This window comes from Sebastes fasciatus, chromosome 19 (assembly GCF_043250625.1).
Source record: "Sebastes fasciatus isolate fSebFas1 chromosome 19, fSebFas1.pri, whole genome shotgun sequence".
Lineage (NCBI taxonomy): Eukaryota > Metazoa > Chordata > Actinopteri > Perciformes > Sebastidae > Sebastes > Sebastes fasciatus.
In genome coordinates this window covers 13,670,130-13,691,234 of record NC_133813.1, presented here as the reverse complement: position 1 = coordinate 13,691,234, position 21,105 = coordinate 13,670,130, and the positions used below count along the sequence as shown (strand labels likewise).

At 40.8% G+C, this 21,105-nt stretch overlaps 1 long non-coding RNA gene across 1 annotated transcript; it reads left to right on the top strand.

Annotated features, from left to right (window-relative positions):
• Positions 1-204: 204 nt before the first annotated feature.
• LOC141757682 (uncharacterized) lies at positions 205-20,234 on the top strand. The gene is made up of 2 exons (XR_012591698.1): positions 205-274; positions 20,022-20,234. It is a non-coding gene; the product is annotated as an uncharacterized LOC141757682 (long non-coding RNA).
• The last annotated feature ends 871 nt before the right edge of the window (positions 20,235-21,105 follow it).

Here is a 21,105-nt window from a genome sequence, read left to right as displayed (position 1 = left end):
CTGCGGACATTACCGTAGTTCTCTTTGCCTGGTGTACAAATGACTAGCAAAAAGCCTAAAATGTGTCCTCCTGACACGTGGAATCTCGGTGTAATATCATGCTATATATAGTATACACGTTTACATGAGACTGTGCAGTTTTATCATAAAGGTTTTCCATCTATTGTGGTTCCTTCGTAAACATTTAAAAACATTTTTAATCCACAGAAAGGGTGGACAGTCCAGCTGGCATTTCTGTACACTAACCACAAGCTGGCCAAGGATGTATTATAAGGTATGGAAAATGGAAAAGTTATGGGTTTGAGAAAGTAAGACAGAAAAATGACATAAAACAATGGGTGAAAATGACATGAGCTGAGAGATAAGTGATGTAGTGAGGGATGAAAATGCAAAAAGGATAAATTATCAGAATTTCTAAGACAGAATGACACAGTATGTATGTATATATGGAGTGAAGCTGGCAGAACAGTGTGTGTCTGTGGTTTCATCCAAAAACAGCTCAGTTTAGGAACATGTTCCGAGAATACAACTTATTCCTAGTCTGAAATGTATACATAAAAGTTAACATCTGTTATTATTTCTCTGCTTCTGCCACTGAGGTTAATTTGTCTAACATGAACGTTATGTACACTTAAAGGTATAATATGTAACAGTTGTTGGTTCCTGTTTGTGAACTCATGGCATCCAAAGTTGTACCCTCCTCGTCAGCTCAATGAGCGACAGAGGGAGAGAGAGCAGCGACGGTGGAGCGAGCTATAGGGTGAATGAAGAGAGGGAGCGGCGTTAGTGAGAACACAGCAGCGAATCAGAGAAATAAAACGTTATTTTCTGATTGTTTCACTCCGGTTATGTTCTAAACAGTGGACAACTCCGGGGCCTGAAAAATGAAGCCAATGCAGAAGTACTTTCAACTTGTATTCTTTCTAACAGCCAGCAGGGGGCGACTCCTCTGGTTGCTAAAAGAAGTCTTATTGGATAGAAGTCTATGAGAAAATGAGCCTACTTCTCACTTGATTTATTACCTCACATTGTAAACATGAATTCATGGTCTCAATCGTTAGTTTCAAGTCTTCTTCAATACAGCATGATGTTCATTTAGTAAATTATGGTCCCATTAGAGTCAAATAGACCATAAAGCAGGGGATGCTTTAGGGCGGGGCTACCTTGTGATTGACAGGTCACTACCACGGCGTTGTCCAGTCTGGGAGTTGTCCATGTTTTCGTCTTAGAACGTTAACCCTTTCACAGTGTGTTTTCAGTTCATGAAAGTTAATTATAACATTTTGGTCACCTAAAAATATCTTATTCAGCATTCGGTTATACTTAGCTCCACCCTCTCGTGTCACTTTGGTTGCAAAAAAAACAAGTTGGCGACAGCCAAAAACCAAGATGGCGATGGCCAAAATGCCGAACTCAAGGCTTCAAAACGACATAGGATTACAACTCTTGCGTAAACATAAGAGCTTTCATTTCAGATACCTACGAAAGAGATAGATGGGAGTATAATCACACATAATTTCTCAATACATTGATATAAAACAGTAAATGTCAGAGTTAACCAGGACCAAGAAGGTACTGTGTAACACGGTATTTTTGTTTTTCAACCTGGGTACTTTAAATTCCTCTATATTTTTCTCCGATAGGTAATTAGTAGAAATATTTATTGAAAATAAAAGTCAAGTCATACCACTTATAGCGCTGCCTGTGCGAGTGTGAGCAGTGTTGTGCCTTCTATATAGTGGGGGGTGCAATATTTAGCTTCAGGGTTGCCACTTCCTTTGATGCATGTTTACAGTTTATGTTATACATACAGTGTGGACGCAGCAGACGCACCCACATGCATTCCTTCTTACCCCGTGGCAGACTGAAGGTAGTCTTTTAATGGCAGGAAGGGCTACACCCTTTTAAGTACAAAGTTGAAGATTTTATGAATATGTTGGATACTGTATGTGCTCGTTTCAGTGAAAGAGCCTTAATTTCATGTCACACGTGTCAAACCTGTGACAGTCTGCTGATGGCTGTTTCTCACCATCTAAAGGCTGTGATCGTGCTGTGCCAAAATATTTTCATATGGCAAATTAACTGCAACATTTTACAGTGGGAAACACAAAAAATGTGAAAGTGGAGTTATTTCCAGTTGCAAAAGTTACCTGATTTAACATAACAAAATGCAGTATTTCAAAGTTATTTTTCAATCAGTTGACAAATGTGGAAGGTAAAGGAGTTTACCTCTAGCGCAAGACTGTTGTTAGATTCCTGAAGACTCTGGATTAACCTAACCTCATACATCCACAAATGATTGACACCCTTGTGCACCCGAATTATCATAAACAATATTATGGTGAGACATTAAATGAGCATGCATACAAATAAAAATAGAGGTAGAGTAGGTTGTCATCCAATTACCTAAATCCTCCTCTACAGGTGTGTGAGAGATGCATCGTCACCATGTTGAACCTGAGAATAAATGCATCCTTATCTTTTAGTTCATTGAGTATAAAGGAAGAAATACATAAACAATGTTGACTTTGTGACTGCCGTCTACTCTATGTGGTTTAACCGATAAATAGTGGTAAGTGGGCTGTATTTATATAGCATTTTTATTAAAAGAGTTTTACAATTTTCCTCTTTTCGGCTCATTTACACAGCCACACTCACACACACCAATGGCAGCGCGATATATGCAAGGCACTGGCCGCCCCCATGGGAAGAAACTGGGGTAATTATAGTAAACTAAAACTGAAACTAAAATGAAAACAGGCAGTGAAGAATATTGTTAGTAAACTGAAACTAAATAAAAAATGACATCCTATAAGAAAAACTAAACTGGAACGATATTGCCTAAAAACATAAAGACTAACGTACATTGATTTCAGTTTTAGTTTTTTAGCTATAATATATCACAACTGAAAAAAGAAGACGGCATGAATTTCCGTCAACTCTTGTGACATTGAACGCATAAACTGCACAGACTTGCTACTCCAGGAGATGACACTGTGCCGCAATTGCTCCATATCAGACAGTAAAGTAGTCCCTGTCGGGGTTTATTTCACAACAATAACCGGCTCGCTGTACATCATCCCCGTACTTAGAACGTGTTGCTTTTAAGTTTCACTTTCACTTTTACAACGCACCATAGCAGGCCCCTATTGACCCACATCTATGAGGCTCATAACGACTGATAAAGTACATTTAATGAGCTGATAACAGTCGAATCGGGGAATTGAATATACTGTGCATATGACGAAGGGTGATGTTGCTACATATGGGCACGTATGAACACACATGTTCACATAGCGTGGAGTACCCTGTGCAGAACAGAGAGAGTATTTGATCCAGCGGCGGGGGGGACGTATTTTTTCATCATGTAGAAAATCTGAGGACTCCATGCAGACTATCACTAATCATGTGAAGGAAGGAGCCTCGTACACAGAAGGTGTGTCGATGTTTATGTGTCTGAACGTAAACAGATGAGAGAGTCAACAGGCCAGCTTTAGGGTAGAGGAAGGAGTTAAAAGGCTCATCTTTCATCTCTAGTTAAATGAAGCCTTTTGATGGATGTTTTCTGTGAAACAAGTCTCAGTGATGCCTTAGTGAGTGCCCTTCATAAGGCAGAGCCCTGGCTCTACACAGGCCTGCTGTTCTAGTGGGAGGCAAACATGGGGAATTCTCAAAAGTCCATCTGTCTCTTTCTGACCTGTTTGGATTTCTGCAGGAAGTTCAGCTAGCGAATATAGGTGTGACTGTACTATGATATTAATGAGTTTTGTAGAAAGGCCCCATTCAAAATAGGCCCTGAAAAAAAAGAGAGAAAAAAACACGGCCCCACCGGGATTTCAGTAGAGCTTGCATCCTGCCTGCGTCTGAGAGAAGGAAGGAGTCAAATCAAATTTTATAAATTGCACACTTATCTTCTATTTCAGTTGCTGGAAGCCGAAGCAGCTCAGGACAAATGTCCGGGTGCCAGTTTTTTTTTTTTATAGCTGAAATAACATTTTCTCCCATAACCGGAAGCAAAAACCAGAAATATAAAAGAAAAGTGCACATGAAGAGAAGATAGAGGAAATAGACATAGACGGATAGATGTGCCCAGAGGCTTTTTTACAGACTCCAGCTTTAGACAAGCCTGTCATTAAGGTTTGGTTTACTGGGACAAGTGTGGCGGTTTAAGGCAGGAGTCTTCATATGAGACAAGGCTGCAGAAGACTGAATCCTTGTTGGGAAATGACAGTGGCCTCCGCCTGGTTGCTGGCACCAAAAATACACAGCTGGAGATTTGCTAAGCATTGGGTTTGGGAACGTATATATAAAGTTAATTATTGTATATGCTCAAAGAAAAATATGGTAGGCTGTCGCTAGCTACTAATTTTCGTTCTGTCTCTTGACTATTAGACTTTCAGTAACGAGCCCTCTCCGTGTACAAGAGGATTATTGGATTGTGTTTGTTTAGTCGCGTCTTGTTGTGGTAATTTCTTTCCATATGCGTCTTGTTCAACTGATGATTTTCCTTCCAGAAATCATTTTGTAATATTAAACTGTGTTCTTTGCCAAGTTGCACAGATCTTTTTCTTATATCTAAACCTTCAATGAATGGACTGAATGATTCTGCAGCACGCATTGTGCACATACAACCACCAGAGGTAGCATTGTTCCTCTATGGGCCCATCACTTAGTAATCTGCAGTCTGATCTGTGTTTATGCATATCAAAGAAACACTACACTTTGCAAAATGTATTTCAAATAGGGCTGTCAATCGATTAAAATATTTATTCGCACATTTTTTTTATCTGTTCAAAATGTACCTTAAAGGGAGATTTGTCAAGTATTTAATACTCTTATTAACATGGGAGTGGGCAGATATGCTGCTTTATGCAAATATATGTATATATTTATTATTGGAAATCAATTAACAACACAAAACAATAACACATATTGTCCAGAAACCCTCACAGGTACTGCATTTAGCATAAAAAATATGCTCAAATCATAACATGGCAAACTGCAGCCCAACAGGCAACAACAGCTGTCAGTGTGCTTACTTGACTACGACTTGCCCCAAACTGCATGTGATTATCATAAAGTGGGCATGTGTGTAAAGTGGAGACTCGTGGGTACCCATAGAACCCATTTACATTCACACATCTCGAGGTCAGAGGTCAAGGGTCCCCTTTGAAAATGGCCATGCCAGTTTTTCCTCGCCAAAATTTAGCGTAACTTTGTAACGTTATTTAGCCTCCTTCGCAACAAGCTAGTATAACATGGTACCAATGGATTCATTAGGTTTTTTAGTTTCATATAATGTCCGTATATTCACTCTAGCTTGGAACTGAGCCTGCTACAACCTCAAAAAGAACCCATTTTCACTCACATATCTTGAGGTCAGAAGTCAAAGGACCGTTTTCTCGCATAAATTAAGCACAAGTTCGGAGCATTATTTAACTTCCTTCACGGCAAGCTATGACATGGTTGGCACCAATGGATTTCTTAGGTTTTCTAGTTTAAGTTTCATATGATGCCAGTATCTTCACTCTAGCTTTAAAACTGAGCCCGCTACAACCTCCGAAAGATCGTTTGCGTTAAAGAAATTAGTGCCGTTAAAACAGATTTGCGTTAACGCGTTAACTTTGACAGCCCTAACTTCAAAACTTTAATATTTTCCTCTAGTTGTTGAAATTTTCCTGAGTAGATTCAGACGTGTCCAAAGCAGCTTTCTAAGTTTAAAACTTCGGCTGTGATGCTGCCGGTTTGTCGGTCAACAAAAGACACACATCTTATTCCTCCTACACTTCCGACTCCACCTAAGGGTTTGCACATTTTACGTCGTGGTGTGGGCAGCGGTGGCCGCAGTCACCAAACTCTCTCTCTCTCAGAGCCTTCATTTACCTGGATCCAGGAAAAATGAAAAACAGAAAGAAAGGGTGTGTGTTGTGCTAAAAATGAAGAGAAGAACGTTATGAATGAAAGGAGGGAGCCTTATAATAAAATGAAAGAAAAGACATTCATTGAATTAGAAAGGAAGTGAGTGAGAGATTAGAGGGACGAGAATAATGTGAGGAGATAGCCCTCAAAAGGTAATCATTTAAACGTGACATGAGAGGCAGCACTGTGCCCTTCTTCTCCTTCTCTAGACCTTGGAGCAACTAACCATGAATCCAGCTTTTGTGATGTAACAGTGTATTGACCCTTGGAGGGGCCCCGGACCAAAAGAGGGTGTTTACTCGAACACGCAAGGAGCTCGAAGCGTTTCACAGCCTCCTGTTCCCCGAGAGGGCCGTGCAGCGTTCGTTGACTGCCACTGGAAATGGCACTGATCTCTCCTCGGCTCCCTCCCTCCAACAGAAATAACAGAGGCACATAGAGACTGTATTCAATGTAAGTATAAGTCACTCCGGCTACGGGCGGTCACATGTGCCAGAGCCACAGATTAACATGGCTCCGTGTACAGTCCAACACAAAGCAAGTCATGAGCTCTGGGAGATTGTTTGTTTGGAGGAGAATCATACTGTCTGTCATTAGCGTGGACTCTGCTTTTATATAAAGACCAATTCACTCCTTAACTGTATGTAGTGTATTATCACCACATAGAGGAGCACAGCGGGAGCTGATGTCATGTCTTGAAATATCCCAGAGGTTAGACGAGCCCGCCTGAGATCAGGAGGTGAAACATCAGCCGGTTGATAAATTCTTGCAATATTGGGAAAAATGGATTGTGTTAGTACAGTATGGGCTGGCATGTATTTCCATCAGTATAACATTTGTATAAATGCATAGGTGACCAAAAAATATGATATAAAAAAACAAATGATAACTTGAATACAAATGACTTTGAACCACCTACAGTAAGCACAACTTAAGGTTTCAACATGGTCTATTGATGCTATCATTGAATTAGTTGTCCAATACTGTTTTCGCAGTTTCAGAACTTCAAACAGTTGGAAGTGTGTTTAGCTCGCTGCGTAACGATGCACCTACACACATAGTGAAGGCAGAAGACTAACATTTGTAAATTAGCACTAAACACAAAGATCTGCTGAGGCTGGTGGGAATGTCACTATTTTTGCAGGATACATTTAAATGTTGAACTTGTGATGCACTAGAGGAAAAGTCACCAAGTCATTAGGATACATCATCTGGGAACCATGAATGTTTGTACCAAATTTCATGACAATCCATCCAATAGCTGTCGAGATTCTTGAAGAATTTAAGATAAAATTGGAGGAGTTATTCCAGAAAGGTGGAGTATGGAGTTAACCATATGTGTTCAGTTGAAACTTTGGGAAGTCCTGAATTTTCATTTCCAAAAAAATATGACTCACAGAAAAGCTTTCATTACAGAAACTGGGGGAATGTCTGTTACTGTGGTAATTTATGCCCTGTCCTGCTCTGTGTTAGTTTAACTTGACCTTAACGTGATCACAGTATAAACAACATCAGGCTGAAATGTGGCATTTTCTCCAAAGTTTCACCCTTTATCTTATAAGTCATGCATAAAGTACTCTTTAAATAGAATATAAAAGTATGTTTTACTCAACATGCATGAAAACTTTTGAATTGCTGACTTTATGAGATTTTTGGGACCTAAAAATGGTGCCACATCCCACAAAAAGTTGAGAAACCCAGCATTACCCATTGAAAGACCAACAGTAAGACAATAAAAAATGAGGCAAGCTAATAAATAAAATAGCAAGATCAGAATCTGGGTGCATTATACCCCAATGCACATGCTTAAAGGTTCATCCCCACACATCAAAATGGTGTAATTCAGGTTAACTTTGCCCATTACGAGGGCATACTGTAAGTCTTCTCATGTGTCAGTAACTGGATGAGAAAGTGGAAACCGGCAGAAACGCACAATGAAGACAATGTGAGGCAAGATGGTGGAAATATGCAATAAAAGCACTTACAGTTACAGTGATGTTATGGAACAAGCTCCTTATTTTCTGTCCAACAGAGGAAGTTGTTCATACCGTGTTGTAATTATTTCCAAAATATTTTGATGATGTATTAATCGCCTCCAACTTAAGCTTGCATCTGTTTTAAAAAAATGATCATTTCCAGATTCTAACACTTATTGAGTCATAAAACCGTTCAACAATGTTTGACAGGAAGGGAATTATGCAGATTTAATTTGGCCGCTGCAGGCATTATACAAACAGTCTTTGTGTCTTTAATATGATAATGGAACAAAAATGATATGACTCTTGACGTTATTATAATGGCTTATCAGGCGTGGGATGATGAAATATTTGGAATAGGTGCTACTGGAACAACAATAAAAGCTGCAAAACATCCTCTACAAATTAGTGCAACTGTGGTGCTTTTAATCAACTCAAATATTTTGTCATCCTCCAGATGTCTTTGTGGGCACATCATGTTGGGCTTATAACCTCCACGCCCAGCAGTTCTCCCTCTGTTCTCACAGCGTCTCTGCATCCTGTCGCTGTATCATTATCATTTATATGCTCGTGCTGGGAAATGCTGCTGTGCATTCCACTGGCAACATGAAAATACTTCTTATTTTATAACAAAAGTACTAAAAACAAGGGTTTAAGGATAGGAATTCACTCAAGCTGTTTGGGTTTTCGGGAACAGTACTATAACAAGACCAAGGGTTACCAGCCAGCTACTGGCTCTGTGGCTGCACTATAGGCACAGCAGTGCTTTGAGCTAAATGCTAATACCAGCAGGGAGGAGACATCAATTTAAACAAAGCATGGATCTGTCAGAGCGATCGAGATTTATTGCATCATTAATTGTTGACGAGATAATGATGACACAGAGACAAAATGATACCAGCATGGCGTGGTAATAGTGTGGACTCACTGAGGGTCCGTCGCTTCAGGCCTCCCTCCAAAGCCACTCCCCCACAATTATCATTATGAACATAAACACATCATAATGAACGTGAACAACGAACATGCCTATTATTAGTGCTCACGGCTGTTAAGCTACAAAATTGCATGGCAATCAATCCAATAGTAGTTGAGATATTTCAGTCTGGACCAAAGTGGTGGACCAGCTGACCAACCAACAGACTGCCATTGCCATCCTTACCAAAGAGAGACGAAACTCTGGTGCTTTTTTGATAACAGCGCTGCCGTCATTTTGGACTGAAAACGCCAATGAGTCCGTGGCCATGGATGTATAAAAACACGTATGTAAATCAGAGGAGAATTACTTTTTATTATCTTCTAATACACCCATGGGCTGTATGCTGTAAGCCTGTACCGTGGTGGATGTATTAACATCTCTGTTCCCAAACAACCGGTTATCGCAGCATTCATGTCCATCGCTCTCTTTATGCTCCTCTGGGAAACATCCAGGCAAAAAAGTTAAATAAATAAGTAAATAGCTATAATGTTGTGCATATTTAAAATATTTGTTATTGTTCAATACAGGCCATTTCGGTAGAGACATTAAATATGACAATAGAAATGATCTAGTTTTACATTTGTACGGCAACGTTTTGCTGGCATCCAGTAGTCACTTTCAGTCCAAAATGCAGCTCTGCTGCTGGGCGCTGACGTTGCAATGGAACAATTGGCTTTCCTTTCTTATCAATATAGGTTCTCTGTCCTGACTGTTAGTGTGGCTAAAAAGATGATGTAATCCAGGGATATGGTGGCTACGTAATTCAACAATCAGACTTTGAAGACGGGAGCAGCTAAGGGCAAGGTGTAGATCTCAGATTAGTAACTATAACAATTAAGGGTTGAGAGCAGCAACGGTTGGTTGTTTGTCCAGAAGAAATCATATTCCCCTTATCCTCCATGCAGCCATCCCACATACTGTGTGATGGTTTAGCAGGAGCAAGGAAGATGTCTGTCTTTCATACCTAAATACACATGCAGTTAAACGCAGGAAACCTAAGTATTATCATTACCAGTATTTATTTTGGCTAGGGAGCAAATGGTAATGTGTGTTGGGTGTAACAATCTGTTGGAATAATTGTCAGTCTGGCACTAAGAGGAGGAGAGTGTGAAGGGTCCCTGTGTTCGTCTAGCCAGAGAGGTGGCGGAGCACTTATATAGAACCTGCTGCAAATATCTGCGTTATTAAAGCACTATTAAATTATTGGCTGCATGACGTGGTCCTCATATTGAGTCCAAGGTCAAACTCAATTTCCACCATACTGACGCCTCACCTTGGGCTACCACATTTACTTGGGTGCATCTAACCACTCCTACGCCATGCCCACTTCAAAGGGCGCAAAATAGCTAAATGAGCAGGAAAAGGTTGCCAAATGAACACTTGAAAGTCAGGAAAGTACCAGCTTGTCACTGAGCTGTAAGTCACGTTGGCATGAAAAATCACTTTAGCTGACAAAGCGGCTTTGTTCTACTTTTTCCCATGTTTTTCATTCGATCACCGCTGTTTCACATAGCTTTGATTTTAATGGGAAAATACCTTGTGTTTTTATATAGGCTCCAAAGTTACAATTTAGGGTCATTAAGTTCAGCTGGAGGCATGTTTATGGGATGGGGTGGCTTCCGTAATATTCTTCTACTAACTACACGGAGGGAGGATCATGGTGTCAAGATGATGGAAGACAAACTGGGAAAAAAGCACGAAGCAAGGTTTCTCTCAGCAACTACTTCAAAGTGTCCTTCTAAAAGGGTAGATTCAAAAATCAGTGTGGTCCTTATTCCCACCACTATGGGATTTGTGGCTTGGCTTCGCTTTGCACAGAAGTGCACATTCAAAAACTTACAGTATCCCAAAAAAAAAAAATCCCATCTGCCAACCAAACTCTGTAATAATATTTAATAATAGTTAAAGGTTTGTGAAAGGTCTTTTGAAACAGTCCTTAAGAAGAAACATCAAAAGATGAATCATCAAATCGTTAGGAATATTACATAAAAATTAAATATGATGTAATTAAAGGTGCTATTAATAACATTTACTAGATGTCGCATTCTCCCTCCCCCCGTTCCATTGCATTTACTTCACAACAAGTCGTTGCCAGGCGCTTACCGTCAATCTCAGCCATTTATCCGTTTTTTCCACACTAATGACGACACAGAGATACCAACGTTGTTATACTATTGGCTCACAAGCCTTGTTAGAAGTGGAAACCAAACGTCAGATATCTTCTACAGAGATAAACAAAACATTTATATTGGACCCGCCAAATTTTTAAAAATGATTAATTCACAATCTTTTTCCGGGAAAGCCATACTTTTATTCGGCACCTTTCTAAAGCTCTGTAGATGTATTATTTCTAGGGCTGTCAATCGATTAAAATATTTAATTACAATTAATCACATGATTGGTCATAGTTAATCGCGATTAATCGCAAATTAAACAAATTTTTTATCTGTTCAAAATGTACCTTAAAGGGAGATTTGTCAAGTATTTAATACTCTTATCAAGTGGGCAAATATTCTTGCTTTATACAAATGTATTTATATATTTATTATTGGAAATCAATTAATAACACAAAACAATGACAGATATTGTCCAGAAACCCTCACAGGTACTGCATTTACCATAAAAAATATACTCAAATCATAACATGGCAAACTGCAGCCCAACAGGCAACAACAGCTGTCAGTGTGTCAGTGTGCTGACTTGACTATAACTTGCCCAAAACTGCATGTGATTATCATAAAGTGGGCATGTCTGTAAAGGGGAGACTCGTGGGTACCCATAGAACCCATTTTCATTCACATATCTTGAGGTCAGAGGTCAACGGACCCCTTTGAAAATGGCCATGGCAGTTTTTCCTCACCAAAATTTAGCATAACTTTGTAACGTTATTTAGCCTCCTTCGCAACAAGCTAGTCTAACATGGTTGGAGCCAATGGATTCATTGGGTTTTCTAGTTTCATATAATGCCAGTATCTTCACTCTAGCGTTAAAACGGAGATTGATTGCGTTAAAGAAATTAGTGGCGTTAAAACGGTTTCGTTTTAATGCATTATTATTGTTTTAACTTTGACAGCCCTAATTTTTTTTTTTAAATATTCATCTACATAAAAATGTAACCACTGAGACCTTTAAACAAAATGTACATGACTGGAATCGTGGCATAAAATAAGCTGAGGAGGTCTGATGGAAAGAGCTATGAACTTTTTACCGTCCCTTTTTATTCACTCTGTTTAAAACGAGGCACTCTTATCTCTCTGCAATAAGATGTCCTTCAGGCTGAAAAGCCTCTTCATACAGCCCTATGAACCTGGCCTGAGAAACACAGAATGACAAGCATTTTTCAGTTGCTATTTCTGCTCTTTTACATGATATAAGCCTTCCTATTGCTTGCCAGAGGAAATTAAATGTTTATTATATAGCCCTGAGGGCTTTTGCAGCAAGAGTTAAAGAAAGGATAAGCTCTTCCTCTCTCTCGCCCCTCCAAACTTGGCTTCCTCTCGTGGCATATGAGAGGCAGGAGGTGGAGGTAGGGTCACAGAAATAGTAAAAGAGGTCCGGCGTGAGGAATGAAAGAGCGGGGAAGAGGGGGTAAGGGAGTTAAGATTGGCAGCAAAGTCAGAGCTCAGCCAATGCTGCATGCATCTTGGCCTACGTGGGACATCTCTGCAGCATCTTTGCACACGTTGGGAGGCTTCAGTTTGGATAGATGCATCCTAAATCTGTTCAATCTCCCGTTTCCTATAGAGGTTTTGATAAATGGAGGTTAAGCTGATAGATTAACCTCCTAAGGCCCTGTGCTTCAGGCTAACAGAGGTACAGTAAGCCTCATTTTGCTGTGTAAGGTCTCCAGGCTCAGAGTTAGGGTTTCTTTTAATAAGAAGAAACGTTCAGCTTGGCCATACTCATAGGCCCAGTGATAGCCCCAGTTCTCTCACTGGTGTGGACAGGACACAGGGGTCATGTGGCCCCAACGACTTGTGTCCATAGGAAAATTCTCCAATTTCCTGCAGTCACTGCGGCCACAGTGAGTCAGATAATATCCCATTATCAGAGCCATCTGAGAGTGATTCCAAGGCAGAGCCACTGGCCTGGAACAGTTTGGCTTTACAGGACAGTTTACGGCAGCAATTTACCCACACAAAGTTCTTGTGTACAGTGTGGTTGCACACAAACACACATAAACAGTGCATATGCCAATTCAGTATGCACACAAGCAGCAATATTTACCTGTATTAACCTGGTCTCCAGTCCTTGCACTCAGTTTTAGAGAACATTCAGTCAGACATTTATGAAAAGCTCAGCTGGTCACTGTTATTTAAAGGAACAGTGTGTTACATTTCGGGGGATCTGTTCGTATAAATGTAATATAATATTCACTATGTTTTCATTAGTGTATAATCACCTGAAACTAAGAATCGTTGGGTTTTTGTTAGCTTAGAATGAATGCTTCATATCTGAATAGGGAGCAGGTCCTCTTCACGGAGTCCGCCATGTTGCTCCGCCATGTTTCTACAGTAGCCCAGAACGGACAAACCAAATACTGGCTCTAGCCTTACCTGTTTTTACGTTACCTGAAGGCCACCGTAGTTCTCCGATATGTTTGTGACTGCACTCATTTGAACTGTAGGCTATATAAGAAGTGGATGTAGTCACCGTGATCATCTTGGTTTTTGGATGTTGCCATCTTGGTGAATAAGACATTTTTAGGCGACCAAAATGTTACAATTAACTTTCATGATCTGAAAACACACTGTGAAAGGGTTTCTAAGATAAAAACACGGACAACTCCCAGACCGGACAACGCCGTGGTAGCAACCACGCCCTAAAGCATCCCCTGCTTTATGGTCTTTTTGACTCTAAATGGGACCATAATTTACTAAATGAACATCATGCTTTATTGAAGAAGACTTGAAACTAGCGATTGAGACCATAAACTCATGTTTACAATGTTTACTGAGATAATAAATCAAGAGAGTAGTAGGCTCATTTACTCATAGACTTCTGTACAATTAGACTTCTTTTACCAAACAGAGGAGTCGAGAATGCAAGTCAGCATTGGCTTCACTTTTCAGAACCGGAAGTTGCCCACTGATTTGTACAGACAAAAAATGAATTAATTGTGTAGGCTAAAGAATGAAAAATTAGGATAGCGAGAGAAGTTGAAATCCCGCTTCCTGTCTCACCTCCACACACCCGGCCAATTGTTGCCTGAAGTTGGCGTGAATGTTTGTTGGTTTTAGGAAGTTACAGAAATTGTCGAACGCTATAAAATGCTGTAAAATCTACAGCAGTAGGCGACCTATAGAGGCTACATCAAAGACATAGAGAGGTTCCTCCTTGGGAAGGGGAAACAGTTCAGGTAGGAAAAAGTATGTCTCTCGCTGGTCATCGGTGGAACCTGGGATAGTAATGTATGTGTGTGTGTGTGTGTGTGGAGGAAGGTGGGAGTGAGGGTAGAGAGGGGAGTAGTGGAGCTGAGAAATGTGAGTGAAAGACCATCTGTTTGGAGGGATCTGGGGGTCTGAGGGAGTGACACTTCCTGACCACTTCTGAATTATGTCAGAATGATGGAGACGGAGGAGCTGCAGGGTCATTCACAATCAAAAATGGCACCCTTACGTTCAATACCGATCTTCTCTGATTATCAAAAACATATTGTACTCCTAATGTGTAGCCTACTACCTCTCTGTTTCTTTTCTTTTACTATTCCAGTATTGTATTTCGTCCCATTTGGCTGGTGTCAGGAAGGAGACAGAGAGGCTGATGGGGGGTAGGGTGAGCCATCTCTGGGATGCAGAAACACTGAGCCTGGTGTAGGACCTGGTTCCATGGGGGAGTGGATACAGCATCATAATGACCAAGCCAAATATTTGTCTAGTCCATATTCTGAGAGCATAATGAAGTCCTTTTACTGAGGGCATCATTGGAATCTGGACACTGATTTTATGCCAGAGAGAGCAGGTTTCACTCGGCTCTGCTGTTTCCACTTAGGCTACCCGGGTCTCTGGTGGCCCAATCCAAATTCAATACAGAGCCTTGTGTCCAGAATAAGAATGAATTATGGCTCTGTTGGACAGATGATAAGCAGTGAATCGGAAATTAAATCAGGAGGTGAATTGCACACTTTCATTATACTGTGACTAGAATAAGAAGTTGCCTTGAATTTAAAGTAAGGGTTTCTCCTACTGTACATGCCGTTTATGGAGGGAGGAGCTCGAAAGGTGGAATTTCACAGCACCCAATCCAGCCAATTCCTCTCTCACATCTAAGAGCCTGCATACCTGTGCACACACTTACAGTATGTATATACAGTACATCTTCTATATACGCACACAGGTGCGGACTAACTTCCCGGTGTGTTGCGCCTTTTTGACGGTGCCAAGTTGGTCCTGTGTCAATATTCTCTCTGACGGCAAAAAAAAATGTGTCAGGAATGAAAAGAGGCAAAAGCTGTATAGTCCAGGACTCTTCTGCTCCACTTTTACATATTGCAAGATATTTTTCCTGCAGGCTTTAGCCTCCCATAGCCAGACCAATCTCCACAGCGCTGGAGAATAGTGTGGCCGCTGCACCCATTATCATTCTGCTGCACTTTGGCTTGTTTGTATTTCTTTAAACCAATCACAATTGTCTTTGGCGGCGCTAATCCCAGAATGCAGCAATGATACCCTTGTAAATTTAGATAGGAAATATGCAGCCAATGGCAGGCTTATACCCACAGTCTATATCCGGCTTTTGCACACCTGTACGTTGACAGGTGCGTTAGAGAAGAACTCAAAATAGACTCCTGAAAAAAAAAACCTGATGAAGGTCTGTGTAAACGAAGCATTGTTACAATTAAACTTCTCCGACTGCCAGTGAAGAGGACAGTGTGCGGCAGTGTTTTTGCTCTATATTGTCGACTATAGAGACAAAAAACAGAAAGAGCTAAAAGAGCGTGAATGATAATGTTGCAATGTAACTGCTGGAGGTGTAAATAAGCAACTATTTTCTAACAAGTTTACCGTAGCATATTAAAAGATGATGATATGGTAAATGGACTTGGACTTATATAGCGCTTTTCTAGTCTTCCAACCACTCAAAGCGCTTTACACTACATGTCAGTATTCACCCATTCAAACACACATTCATACACTGATGGCAGAGGCTGCTAAGGTGCCAACTTTGCCCATCAGGATCTAATCCAAATACTCATTCACACACCGATGGCTATGCCTTCGGGAGCAATTTGGGGTTAAGTGTCTTGCTCAAGGACACAGCGACATGTGACCTGGAGCAGCCGGGGATCGAACCACCGACCTTCCGACTGGTGGACAACCTGCTCTACCCCTCCGCCCCCAAATCTCAATGTTGTTTTTACAACTTTTAGACAAGTTTAAGATAGTGTACTCCAATTTAAACTTAAATATGTTGATGGATTAATATTTCTTTTAAGCAATTGGTCAAATTATGGGATAAAAAAAAAAAAAAAAGTCCTGTTAAATATTCCAGCCATTCTTATTTTTTTAACCGACAGCTGTCAATGTCACTTTATGTGACAGTTCTGTTATGGAATAAAGGGAAGGTGGGAGCTGTTATACGGTTGTAAAAAAAAATTACTTTTTAGACTACCAAAAAGAAAAACCTTCCCCCCTCCTTCCTAATAATTTGTTTACAGTCCCTAAAAACAGAGCAAAAGGCACTGTGTTATGATTACAGTAAATGTGCATCATTTTAGCACCTTACAACAACATCTCAAACCCTGAACACCAAAAAACAGTAAGAAAATAGCTAACACTGCAGAAATCAGTCTATAAACAGCACATAGTGGGGAAAGTCAACTCCATATTTCACACTTCAACAAGCGCAGGTCTGTGTGGTGTTGACACTCTGAATCCAGGGTAGCAGGTCTGAGAGCCGGCCCCCAAAAGACATGGTCTCCCCCAGCAGGTTATTCTGGTGTTATTATGAGAACTCAACATGCTCATTATGGTCGTGGCACTGCTTTCGGGGTGGCTGTCTACTCTGCTGTGCCAGCATTGGAAATGCTTGTGGTGAAGGAATGACAGGGAGAGAGAGAGAGAGAGAGAGAAAGAGACAGAGCGAAAGGAAACGGAGAGAGATGGAGAGGATTTAGCAGACAAAAGTACAAAGACAAAAGGAGTCAGTGTAGAGTAGGGCGTGACAGTTACTGTAAAAGGGAAAAGACAAAGAGAAATAAATATAGAAAGACCTCGACATGGAACTGAGTGTAACATAAATCCCAGCAGACAGGAGCTTGTTTTACCGCTTTCCACCTCCCCTTGTGCATCAGCAAACCATCCAGGAAGGAGACAGAACCAGCAACACAAACAAGTGGACACAACCACCTGTAAAGGAAAAACACAAACCACAGAGACACTCCACATATACACGCACACACACATGCACATGTGCATTTATTCACCCACTCGGCACACACACACACACACACATTCCTGGTATGAACAGTCTTCTTGTGTGCAGTGGAGCTGAGAGAGACAGCACTGTCTGGTGCACCGCCACCACCTCCATAACCTCAGCCACTGCCCGCCATGAAAACACACCTACACAGAGGTGACTGTCTCTACAACCTATTTATTTGTTGGGTGACATGAGGTTATTCTACGTCCACACGTGCGCTGAAAACGACGCAGCTTACGTTACTTCCCGTAAGTGTTTTTAAATAGACAAAATTACATAGACAATGTAATAAGTTTTTTTTTTTTTTAATCGTTGTACTTTTTATATAATTTATACATTTTTACTACTTGATCTTCTTCATACTTATATTGTTCCTACAAGGTTTGTATATTTTATAGTGAAAAAGTAAAGTTAGAGTAAATTATTAACTTAAGAAATAAAGAAAATAACAAGAATAAAAACAAGGAAAAAAATTAAAGGATAACAAAAACAGAAAAAAAATATCAAAACAAGAAAATAAATAATTAAATAAAAAAGTAGTAAGCTAATATGATGGTAGATATACATATACATAAATATACATATAGGCTATCGTATATATACACAGACATATATACAAATACTGTATATATATTAGGGCTGTCAATCTGTTAAAATATTTAATCAAAGAAAAATGTACCTTAAAGGGAGATTTGTCAAGTATTTAATACTCTTATCAACATGGGAGTGGGCAAATATGCTGCTTTATGTAAATGTATGTATATATATTTTTTATTGGAAATCAATTAAAAACACAAAGCATAAAAAATATGTTCAAATCATAACATGGTAAACTGCATCCCAACAGGCAACAACAGCTGTCAGTGTGCTGACTTGACTAACCCTAACCCATAGAACCCATTTTCATTCACATATCTTGAGGTCAGAGGTCAAGGGACAACTTTGAAAATGGCCATGGCAGTTTTTCCTTGCCAAAATGTAGCGTAACTTTCTTTGGAGCGTTATTTATCCTCCTTTGTGACAAGCTAGTATGACATGGTTGGTACCAATGGATTCTTTTAGGTTTCTTCCCTCTAGCTTTAAAACTGAGCCCGCTACAACCTAAAAATCACAAGTTGCATTAATGCGTTTAAGAAATTAATGACGTTAAAATGAATTTGCGTTATCGTGTCATTATCGCGTTAACTTTGACAGCCCTAATATATATTTATATATATACATACACCTGTAGATACAAAGACATTTTTGTGTACTACTAAAGGTCTTTGTCACCTGGAAACAATTCATGCTGCTCATGTAAAACAGCGATGACATCCAGATAAATATAAACCATGAGAACCATGTGAACACCCAACCAAGCCCAGCGTCCAATTTTCGTAGCTTCTAGTCTGCAAAACACAGTATTGGTTGTTTATGTGTATGTACAGTACACAGCTCACTGTAAACACTGATATCCAAACAGCCTGTGTTGCTGTTACTCTTGCCGTGCATCAAAGAACAGTCTTGTGTCCTCACGAGGCCCAGGCTGCAATTTGGGCTCGAGGCGTGGCCCAGCACCCATTGGGCTGTGTCCGCCCTGCACACCAGTAATGACCCCTTCCCTATGGGGAGCGTTTGATCTGGGCTGCCTGTGTGCTTCAGCGGGGCCTATTTCTGGAGCGTGGGGGGGATAAAGGGAGCTTTCAGACTTGGTGCCAATGACCATAATTAAGCAGCTTTAAGGGGTGGCAGTGAGCGCGCTTGCAAGCGCAGAGTTTGTAATTTGGAAGAAGGGGGCAGAGTCGCTGTGGCTCATTGGAAGTACATGGGAGGGTCGGGTGGCACCCGGCGCTGAAACACAAGGGACAGAGTGTGTGAAGGGGACCGTAAAGAGGATGTTAATGACTTGCGTCCATTAGCACCCACCCCTGAGGCTGGCTTACCAGCGGCCTTAGGCCGTAGCTGACACACGCAGTCGGCTCCGCCCTGACGGTGTCAATCAAGGCGACCTTTCAGTGCTTCAGGCCTCTGGCCTGTTGGCTCAAATAGCGAGCGCTAATTCACTAACTTCTTCTGTGGCCTCCTCAGCTAGTTGTTTGTCCACTGTGTGCAGCATTCATTTCAACAAGCTGTTTGCTGTAGAGTTCATTCACATTCAGTGAGTTTAAGGTGGTGTTTAGGTGATAAGATCGTCCTATCTCAGAAATCACACACTTATCCACTTCAAATTGATTTAATTACAATCAAAACAGAATTACTAAAAATGATTAGTCGTCCTTATTTAGAAAGGAGATGATGGGCTGAGGCCCAAGCAGGTGCGTTTTTCTCAGAAATGAAGTGTTAGTACTGTTTGGGCATTTGTTCACAAAAAACACACACATATTTTCTTATTTGCAACTAGTGACCATGCAAATAGTTTTGGTTTTGAGATTTTTGCCTCCACCCTAATGCGAAGGAGGTGAATGGACATTTGTTTGCGGTGCTCACAGCATTGAAAAATGACCTTTAAGAAATACAACAGCAACATCTCTCTGGAGAAACCATGTTCCAGTTACTCTGGATAATCCGAAGACCTTACTGTGAGCAGTTTTCATCTACATTAAACTCGTAAAAATTGTCCTCATGAAAACTGTTAATCTTCTTTTTTCCACATTTTTTAGGAACACAAAATGTCTTTTCAACCTCTTAAGCATGAGGCATGTCAAACAGATGTCAGGTGGTAATTACTGGCTCTTGTGTGTCTTGTGTAGGCCTCGTCCTGCAGCAGGCCATGACCCCTCTTAAGGTAATGGGAGCTGATCCAGGTGCTGCACCCTCTTCATTAACACTCCTCTAACACAACGGACAAGACTGATGTCAACACTCATATTGGGGAAATGTTGCAAAATATCTGCACAGTGTTTAAAACACTATATATGTGTGTCTTTATGTGACAAATAAGAGAGATCTTTCCAGAAAATGACTATGAAGATCTCAACCATCATTGTGAGTGTGCTTTTGCAGTGGGTTACTCAAGTAACTTGAGGGTTCGTGGAGCAGGATGGAGGCAGACAACTTTTTAAGCAGCCACTTTATTGTTCTTCCAATTTCATCAGTTTCACAACAACAACAACAACAGCACTTCCTTCTCCCTAACTCAAGTGTCGTAGAACTAACCAATCAGAGGCCAGAAGTACCTGGACTAAGGTAAATGTCAGGAAGATACTCACAGGCAGATTCAAGATATTATTATAACTATTTCAAAGATGCTGCCATAAATATTTGAACATGTACATAAGTAAATAATAATCTTGTAAACATAAAATATGTAAATAATGAACTGCACGCATTTGCGCTCGCGCACGCATTTGCACGCTCGCGTGTGGCTAACGCTGTTCAGACCGCTCTTCTGCCTGCTTGTCTTCACTCACACAGCGCGTGCGTTCTCGCTCCACCGCACGTGCATGCGCGAACACTCCACACTGCAGGAGAGTTAGTAGCTCTGAGAATATCTAGTGAATGTAAAGTGGACGTTTGTGCAGAAATAAATATTGCAGCTCCTCCAGACCAACAGAGGTTTTCCGTGTCTTGTGAAGTGACGGGACGCCGCAGCGAGAAACGTTATCGTCTCCGACCGGGTGCCGGTGTCTCCCCTGTTCCCTTCGACCGCGGTCGGAAGCCTGAAGCAGGAAAAGCCAACACTAGGATCAGCATTGGTTCATGGAGAGACCTTCATGTGGTCAGCTAACAATACTGCCAAGCAGGTGAAATATAGAGTGATATTGTGGTTTTAGCTGACGTGTGTCGCCTCACTGTTTTGAGCGATGCTCGGTCATGTCTATTTAGAGTGAGCAC